This window comes from Carlito syrichta, unplaced genomic scaffold (assembly GCF_000164805.1).
Source record: "Carlito syrichta isolate Samal-C Ts95f unplaced genomic scaffold, Tarsius_syrichta-2.0.1 Scaffold303604, whole genome shotgun sequence".
NCBI classification, from domain to species: Eukaryota; Metazoa; Chordata; class Mammalia; order Primates; family Tarsiidae; genus Carlito; species Carlito syrichta.
The window spans coordinates 580,968-589,595 of NW_007247700.1; positions in this window are offsets into that span (position 1 = coordinate 580,968).

The following is an 8,628-nucleotide window of genomic DNA, read 5'->3' on the forward strand; positions in this document are numbered from 1 at the left end:
TTTATTGTAGAGATGAGGTCTCGCCAAGTTGCCCAGGCGGGTCTCGAACCCGCGGGCTCAGGCAGTCCACTTACCTCAGCCTCCCAAGGCGCGGGATTACAGGCTGAGCCACCGAGCCCGGCTTTTTTTTTTTTAATTCTTTCAACGTGTTTGCCCATTTATTGATGGGTGATTTATGAGTGCACTTCACCTGCCCACACTTTGGTGCGTGTTCAGCAGTTTTTGACCTCCATGCCCCACCCTCCCTATTCACCAATCTCACTCTGAGCGACTTTTTTGGTTCCCCAATGAAATGAAAAAAGTCCTCAAAGGGAAATGTTTTGCTGATGTGGAAGAGGTGAAACAAAAAATGGCAGAAGCACTAAAAGACATCAAAATTGACAAATTCAAAACTGTTTTGAGCAGTGGAAAAAGCGTCCTGATAGGTATATTGCATCAAATGGAGAGTACTTTGAAGGTGACTGAAGTTTAAACATGTAAGAATAAACACAAATTTTTAACTAATAAATTTGAGGTTTTTGGGGCCCCCCCTCATATACTGGGAAAGAAGAATACTCATATTTTTTGACTTGGGAAACAGGGATACAGGATTTGAGTTGGCACCAATACCTGGAGACCCTGAGCCCAGCACAGTGCCTCTTCTCCCACCCCCACTCATGACGTTGGGGAAATATGGGATTAGGTGGTAGAATTGAGAGCTGGCCCAAATCTTTCTCATAGTAGATCCAAAAACCCATAATATGATTACTTTCCCCAGTTTCCAAATGTAGAATCAGAATAAGTATGTTTAGCAGTTTAGAAAGGTCAATTAGAAGCTCCTGAAACTGCACCCCCTCCTCTGCCAAGATATAGATAAAATACTGCATTTTGGAGAAAATGGCAGAGATTAGTTCAGCCTTTAACTTAAAGGTTGTAGGGGTGTTGGCCTCCACCATATCCTCATCTAGTTTCAACTGTTTGGTCCTTGCAAAACTGGATGGTGTATGGTGGATAACAGTGGACAACTGCAAACTTAACCAAGTAGTAATCCCAGTTGCAGTGCTGAGTGGGATATGGTTTCTTTACTGGAGAGTAACAGCCTCTGGATAGGTTTGTGACTGTTAATCTAGCACAGGAATCAGTGAACTACAGCCCACAGGTCAAATCTGGCCCATAACCTGTTTATATAAATCTTTATTGATGCACAGCCATGATCATTCATTTACATGTTTGTGGATGCTTTTGTGCTACAGTAGCAGAGTATAGTATTTGTGATAGACCATATGGCCTGCAAAATCTAAAATATTTACTATCTGAAGTTCACAAACCCCTGACCTAGTAGGAGTGTTTTTTGTGGGTTTTTATTGAGAGATGAGGTCTCGCCAAGTTAAGCTGGTCTCAAATCTATGGGTTCAGACAATCCACTCGCCTCGGCCTCCCAAAGTGTTGGGATTACAGGCTGAACCATGGAGCCTGGTGGGAGTTTTTTCTTTACCAATCAGAAGAGTATCAGAAGCAATTTGTGTTCCCACAGGATGGGCAACAACGTGTATGCTTACAGTCTCGACCTAGACCTATGTTAATTCTCACCCTCTCTATCATAGAATAGTCTGTAGGGACCTGGACATTCTGTAGAATATGTTTGTTATATGAGGTTTATGCTAATTGAGTATTAAGAATATGTTAATTAGACCTGATGACTAAACAGTGTCAAGTACTCTGCATTCCTTAATGAGATACATATACTTAAGGTGGTGAGACATAAATCCTGCAGAAGTGCAGGGACCTGCCACTTTGGTGAAATTTTAGGAGTTCAGTGGTCTGGAACATTCTGGGACATGCCCTCAAAAGTAAAGGACAGGTTATTTCAGGGTCTTCACAGTTTTGGAGGCAGCATATTCTGTACTTAGCTCTGCAGCAGGTCCAGGTGGCCATATGACCTGGAAAATCATGGTACTAAAGGTATCTGTGACAGGAAAAGGTGCTGTGTATATTGATTGGCAGTCCCCAATAGGAGGTCCCAGCCCAGACATGTAGGGTTCTAGAGTAAGGCAATAAAGTTTTACCATTTGAAAAGCGTCTCCTGGCATGCTCTTAGGTCCTGAAAAACACTCAGTGCCTGACCATGAGGTATCAAGTGACTGTGTGACCAGTTGCCCATATAACCAGCTGGTGATTGTTAGACCTGCCAAGTCATAAGATTGGGTGTATACAGCAGCAGTCCATCTTACAGTGGAAATGATATCTTTGGAAAGAGGCCCAAGTAACTTGGTGGCACAGGTAAGTTAAATTGAACAAGGGACCTCAGTACCACCCCCCCCCCACCGTGTCATTTTCCTCCACTGCACTCTCAGCTCACACTTATGGTCACACAAGAGTTTCTTCAACCATCTGACAGTGGAGGAAAAAAAATTCAGGTCATGTTATATTGGGGCAGGTCAGACATGGAATACAATCTCTCAGTAGCCGCACTTAGGAGTGGCCCTGAAAAAAAATGATGAGGGAGAAATTCTCTTAATGTGTAGGGCTTTAGGCAGCATATTAGATGATTTTCTTTGTCTGTAGAAAAGAGTGACCTGAGATAGGTATATACATGAATTCGTGGTCAGTGGGTTTATTGGTCAGGAATCTTGAAGGAGCAATATAGGAAAATGAGTGACAACAAGGTTTGATGAAAAGCATTGGATGGGTCTGCAAGAATGGAGTACAACAAAGCAGTTAACCGAACAGGCCAGGCATGGTGGCCCATGCCTGTAATTCTAGCACGTGGGGAGGCTGAGGCAAGAGGATTGCCTGAGCCCAGTTCAAGACCAGCCTGGGCAACATAGTGAGACCTCACCTCTACAAAAAAAAATTCAAAAAATAAGCCAGGTGTGGTGTGCACACCTGTAGTCCTAGATACTTGGGAGACTGAAGCAGAAGGATATCCTGAGCTCAGAAGGTAGAGGCTACAGTGAGCTAGAATCGTGTGACTGCACTCTAGTCTGGGAGACAGAGGAAACCCTGACTCAAAAAAAAAAAAGAAAAAGAAAAAAAGCCGGGCTCGGTGACAGCCTGTAAGCCCACGCCTTTGGGAGGCTGAGGTGAGTGGATTGCCTGAGCCCGCGGGTTCGAGACCCGCCTGGGCAGCGAGACCTCATTTTTACAATAAATCAAAAAATCAGCTGGGCATGGTAGCGCATGCCTGTAATTCCAGCTACTTGGAAGGCTGAGGCGGAAGGATCGCCGGAGCCCAGCAGGTGGGGGCTGCGGTGGCTGGGAGCACCCACTGCACTCCAGTCTGGGCGACCGAGTGAGACTCCAACCCAAAAAAAAAAAAAAAAAATGGACAGAGTGACTTGATCAAGACTACCTCAGTGAGCCGATGCTTGCACAGTGTGCTCATGCATAGAATCACCATGGCGGCAGAGAAGGAGGCTATTCATTGATTTATCAACATGGACTTTTCTCACCTAAAGCTGATCTGCTGTTGCTCAGTGTCCAGCCTGTCAGCTTCAAAGACCAGTGCTGTGTCCCTAGTTCAGTACTGCTCAAGAACAACCAAACACTTGGTGGTAAGTTTATTACGCTGAACCTTTTTCATTTTGGAAAAGGCAGAAACTTGCCCTGACCAAGACACACACATATTTTGCTTTGCATATTTTGCTTTGCATATTTTGCTTACAGCACCTCAGCCAGTACCACCAGGACTCTTACAGATATTTGATCTACTGATATGGAGTCCTGTGTAATGCCTTGGTACAAGAGACTCGCTTCATGGCAAAACAGGTGTGGCAGTTGTCGTGCAGGCAGGCCACTAATAAATCAAATACTATTACATTCAGAAGGTGCTGGCCTGGCACTGGGTGTGATGGCATATACCTTTAGTCCCAGCTGCTCAGAAGACTGAGGCAGGAGTATCGCATGAACCTAGGAGTTTGAGACCATCCTGGACCATGTCTCATAAAAGAAGGAAAAGAAAAAAGCCAGGCATGGTGGCTCATGCCTGTAATCCCAACACGGTGGGAGGCTGAGGTGGGAGGATTGCTTGAAGCTAGGCTTTAGAGACCAGCCTGGGCAAGACAGTGGGACTTCATCTCTATAAATAATAATAATAATAACAGCAACAACAAAAAACTGGGTGTGATGGTGTGCACTTGAGGTTCTAGTACTCAGTGGGGGCTGAGGTAGGAGGATCATTTGAGCCCAGGAGTTGGAGATTGCCGTGAGCTATGAGTGTGCCAGTGCACTTCAGCCTGGGCAACAGAGTGCGACCTTGTGTCTAAAAAAAGCTACTGGCTGGTACAACAGTAGGATGGCCTTTTGAAGGTGCAGTTGTGGTGCCAGCTAGGATAGGGCACTATCCTCCATCCTTCCTGGCACCACAACTGCACCTTCAAAAGACTTCTCAGACAAAGAAAAGAAGAGTAATTGGTCAATATGGTCAAGAGTAATTGATAATTTTGAGGAGGAAGGACTGCGGCTACATAATGGGCCATGGAGGAGTGTGTGATGCAAATGTGATCCCTGGGTGTCTCTTGGTCCTCCTGTGTGCAGTTTTTAACTGTAAATAGGTAAGTGGACAATTGCCTATAAGGGCATAATCACCAGGAGCTCAGAACCCCTAGGGATGAGTCTGTATCATCTCACCAGGTAAGTCACCTAGACCAGAAGTGCTAGTCCAGGTGGAGATTAAACTACAATGATTGGAGCTGGTTTAAGTGGTACATGCCACTTTGGGAGGCTGAGGTTGGAGGATCGCTTGAGCCATGGAGTTTCAGACCAGCTTGAGCAACATAGACTGCATCTCAAAAAGAAAAATAATTTGAAATTTTTAAAAACTAGAATGAGTGTTAGAGAAAGGAGATGATGGATATGATTTAGAGCTTCAGAACCAACTGCAGCAAGACTTCTCTCTGAAGTGTCCCCAGAAATTGTGACTAATCAGAATGCTGGAGAAGCTCCCTGTATACAGAACTTAATGTACAAAGCAGATGAATCTGAGCAGTGCAAGGGGTGGACTGTATTAGACATGACTGGTATTCTGTCCAGATCCCCTTAACCAGGAAATGAGTGTGGGCTGCTAATAGCTCACAGCTGCATCTTTTTCTTGATAATTACCCTCTACTAACAGAAACCACTTCTGGACATTCCTGGGAGGTATGCCGTCAATTATGTTTCTTCAAAGAAGTCGGCTGTGGCTCATGTCTATAATCCCAGCATGAGATTCTGGAAGGCCAAGGCAGAAGGATTGCTTGAGATCAAGAGTTTGAGACCAGCCTGGGCAACCCAGCGAGACCCCATCTCAAAAAAAAAGTCAAGTGGGCTTCTGATAGGAATTGTATTATCAGTGATGATATGCAGTTAGTCATTGTGTTATCAGCAAATGAAACTAGGATACAAAATTCTCCCTTTCCTCAAGGTGGGGCACATGTGCCGTTTATGTTCCACAGTTCCCAGAGGAGGCTAAATTTGAATCACCTGAATCTATCTCTTTGCCTAACTGTCCCTTCTGTCCTATCTTACTTTCCTCACTGTATTACAGGTTTTACTTGAGGCACTCCCTCAATAAATCCCTTGTACAGAATCCCTTTCTCAGGATCTGCTTTTAGGGAATCCAGCCTAAGACAGGTAATTAATAGTGCAATTAAGATAACAAGAATAGGAGTAGTTTGGGTTTGACAGAAGGTAGAACAAAGGTGAGTTCAGATCGGGAATGTTAGGTTGTTGTTGGCTGGAATAGAAGGAAGCTTCCTCAACTTGGTACAGATGCATCTGTGAATAACCTGTAGCTAGCATCGTGCTTAATGACGAAGGACTGGATACTTTTCCTCTAAAATCAGGAACAAGACACTTTCTGCTTCTAGTCAACATTGTACTGAAGGTTCTAACCAGGGCAATTAGATAAGAAAAATAAATAAAAGGCATCCAGATTGGAAAGGAAGAAATAAAACTGTATTTATCGATGGCATGGTCTTGCATATAGAAAATCCTGAGCGATGTAGCTCAACCTGTAATCCCAGCACTTTGTGAGGCCAGGGTGAGAGGATTGCCAGAGCTCAGGGGTTTGAGACCAGCCTGGACAACTTGATGTAGACCTTGTCTCTACAATAAATCAAAAAATAAGCTGGGCGTGATAGCGCATACCTGTAGTTCCAGCTACTTGGAAGACTGAGGTAGAAGGATCACCTGAAGCCAGCAGGTCAAGGCTGCGGTAGCCATGATTGTGCCATTTCCCTCCAGCCTGGGTGACAGAGTGTGACTCCGACTCAAAAAGACAAAAAGAAGTGACCAGCCAGGTGCGGTGGCTCAACTTGTAATCCCACCACTTTGGGAGGCCGAGGTGAGAGGATTGCCTGAGCCCGGGGGTTCGAGACCAGCCCGGGCAAGTTGGTGAGACCTTGTCTCTACAATAAATCACACACAAAAAAACCTAGCTGGGCATGGTGGTATGCGTCTGTAATTCCAGCTACTTGGAAGTCTGAGGCAGAAGGACTGCCTGAGCCCAGCAGGTTGAGGCTGCAGTGGCTGTGAGCGTGCTGCTACACTCCTCCAGCCTGAGTGACAAGTCAAAACAAGCAAACAAAAAAAAGCGACCAACAAGCACACGAAAGAATGCTTGACATTTTTAGTCATCAGAAAAATGGAGATCAAGATCAACAATGTGATACCACTTCATACCACTAGGATGACTGGAATCAGAAAGTGAGATAAAGGTATTAGCAAGGATGGGGAGAAACTGGAACTCTTATACATTGCTGCTGTGAATGTAAAATGGCATAACTGCTTTGGAAAACAGTCTGACAGTTGCTCAAATGTTTATACAGAGTTAGCCATATGACCCAGCATTTCTATTCCTAGGTATATACCCAACAGACGTGAAAACATGTCTACACAGAAACTTGTGCATGAGAGTTGATAGCAGTATTACTCATAATAGCCAAAAGGAGGAAATAACCCAAGTGTTCATCAACAGAGATGAATCCATAAACAGAAAGTGATTCACTGGGTGCGGTGGCTCACTACTGTAATCCCAGCACTTTGGAAGGTGGAGGCTAGAGGATTGCCTGAACCCAAGGGTTTGAGACTAGCCTGGGCAACTTGATGAGCCCTCATCTCTATAATAAATCAAAAAATTATCTGGGCATGGTGGCACATGCCTGTAGTCCCAGCTACTCTGGAGACTGAGACAGAAGAATTGCCTGAGCCCAGCAGGTCGAGGCTGCAGTGACCGTGAGCGTGCCACTGCACCCCAGCCTGGGTGACAGAATGAGACTGACTCAAAAAAAAGAAAAATGTGGTTCATCCACACAATGGAATATAATTGGTCTATAAGAAGAAATGAAGTACTGATACATGGTACAGCATGGATGAACTTTGAAAACATTGTGCTAAGTAAAAGAAGCCAGTCACAAAAGACCACATGCTATATGATTCCATTCACATGAAAGTACACAATATAGGAACCTACAGACACAGAAAATTGATTAACCCTAACCCTAACCCTTAACTTATACGAGCTGGGCCTGGGCGTGCACCCATGGTTTCTAGAACTGGGAGGGAGTTATGGGAAGACAGGTGTGGGGTGATAGCTAAAAGGTTATAGGTTTCTTTTTTTTGTTTTCCCTTGAGTTGGAGTCTCACTCTGCCAGCCTCGGCTTGCTGTGCTCAGGCGACCCTTCTGCCTCAGCCTACCAAGTATCTGGAACTACAAGCGTGTACCACCACGCCCAGCTCGTTTCTTTGTTTTTAATTGTAGAGATGAGGTCTTTCCAAGTTGCCCAGGCTGGTCTCAAGCCTCTGAGCTCAGGCAATCCTCTTGCCTCCACCTCCCAAAGTGCTGGGATTACAGGCATGAGCCACCACACCTGGCTTTAGGGAAAGTGCTGGAATTACAGGCGTGAGCCACCACACCTGGCTTTAGGGGTTTTTTTGATGTTCTAAAATTGACTGTGGTGATGGTTGCTTATATTTGTGAATATACAAAAAGCTGTTAAATTGTATACTTTAAATGGGTGAATTGTTAAGGGAACTACTATATGTTTTAATAAAACTTTTTTTTTTTAAAGTGCTATTGGCCATCATGTATGTGAGTCTAAAGCTTGAAAGAGAAGCCTGGGTTGGAAGTAATTGGGAGTCATCATTATGTGCACAGTAGTTTGTTTTTTATTTATTTAGTTTTGAGTTGTAGTCTCACTGTTGTCTAGGCTGGAGGGCAGTGGCATGCTCATGGCCACCGCAGCCTCAACTTGCTGGGCTCAGGCAATCCTTCCACCTCAGCCTTCCAAGTAGCTGGAACTACAGGCATGTGCTACCACACCTGGCTAATTTTTTGATATATTGTAGAGATAGGAGTCTCACCAAGTTGCCCAGGCTAGTCTTGTACCCGTGGGCTCAGGCAATCCTCTCACCTCACCTCCCAAAGTGCTCGGATTATAGACATGAGCCACTGCACCCGACCCATAGTAGTTTAAACGTGAAAATGGATACAATCACTTTGGGAGAGCATGTAGAATGAAGGGGAAGAGAATCTAATGAAATACATGGTCAGAGATCATAGGAAACATGGAATATAGTGTCACAGAAACCAGTGGGATGGAGTGTCTATCATAAGATAAATACACAAGGGATTATAATCACAACTTCAAATTCAATAGGAAAGCCCAGGTA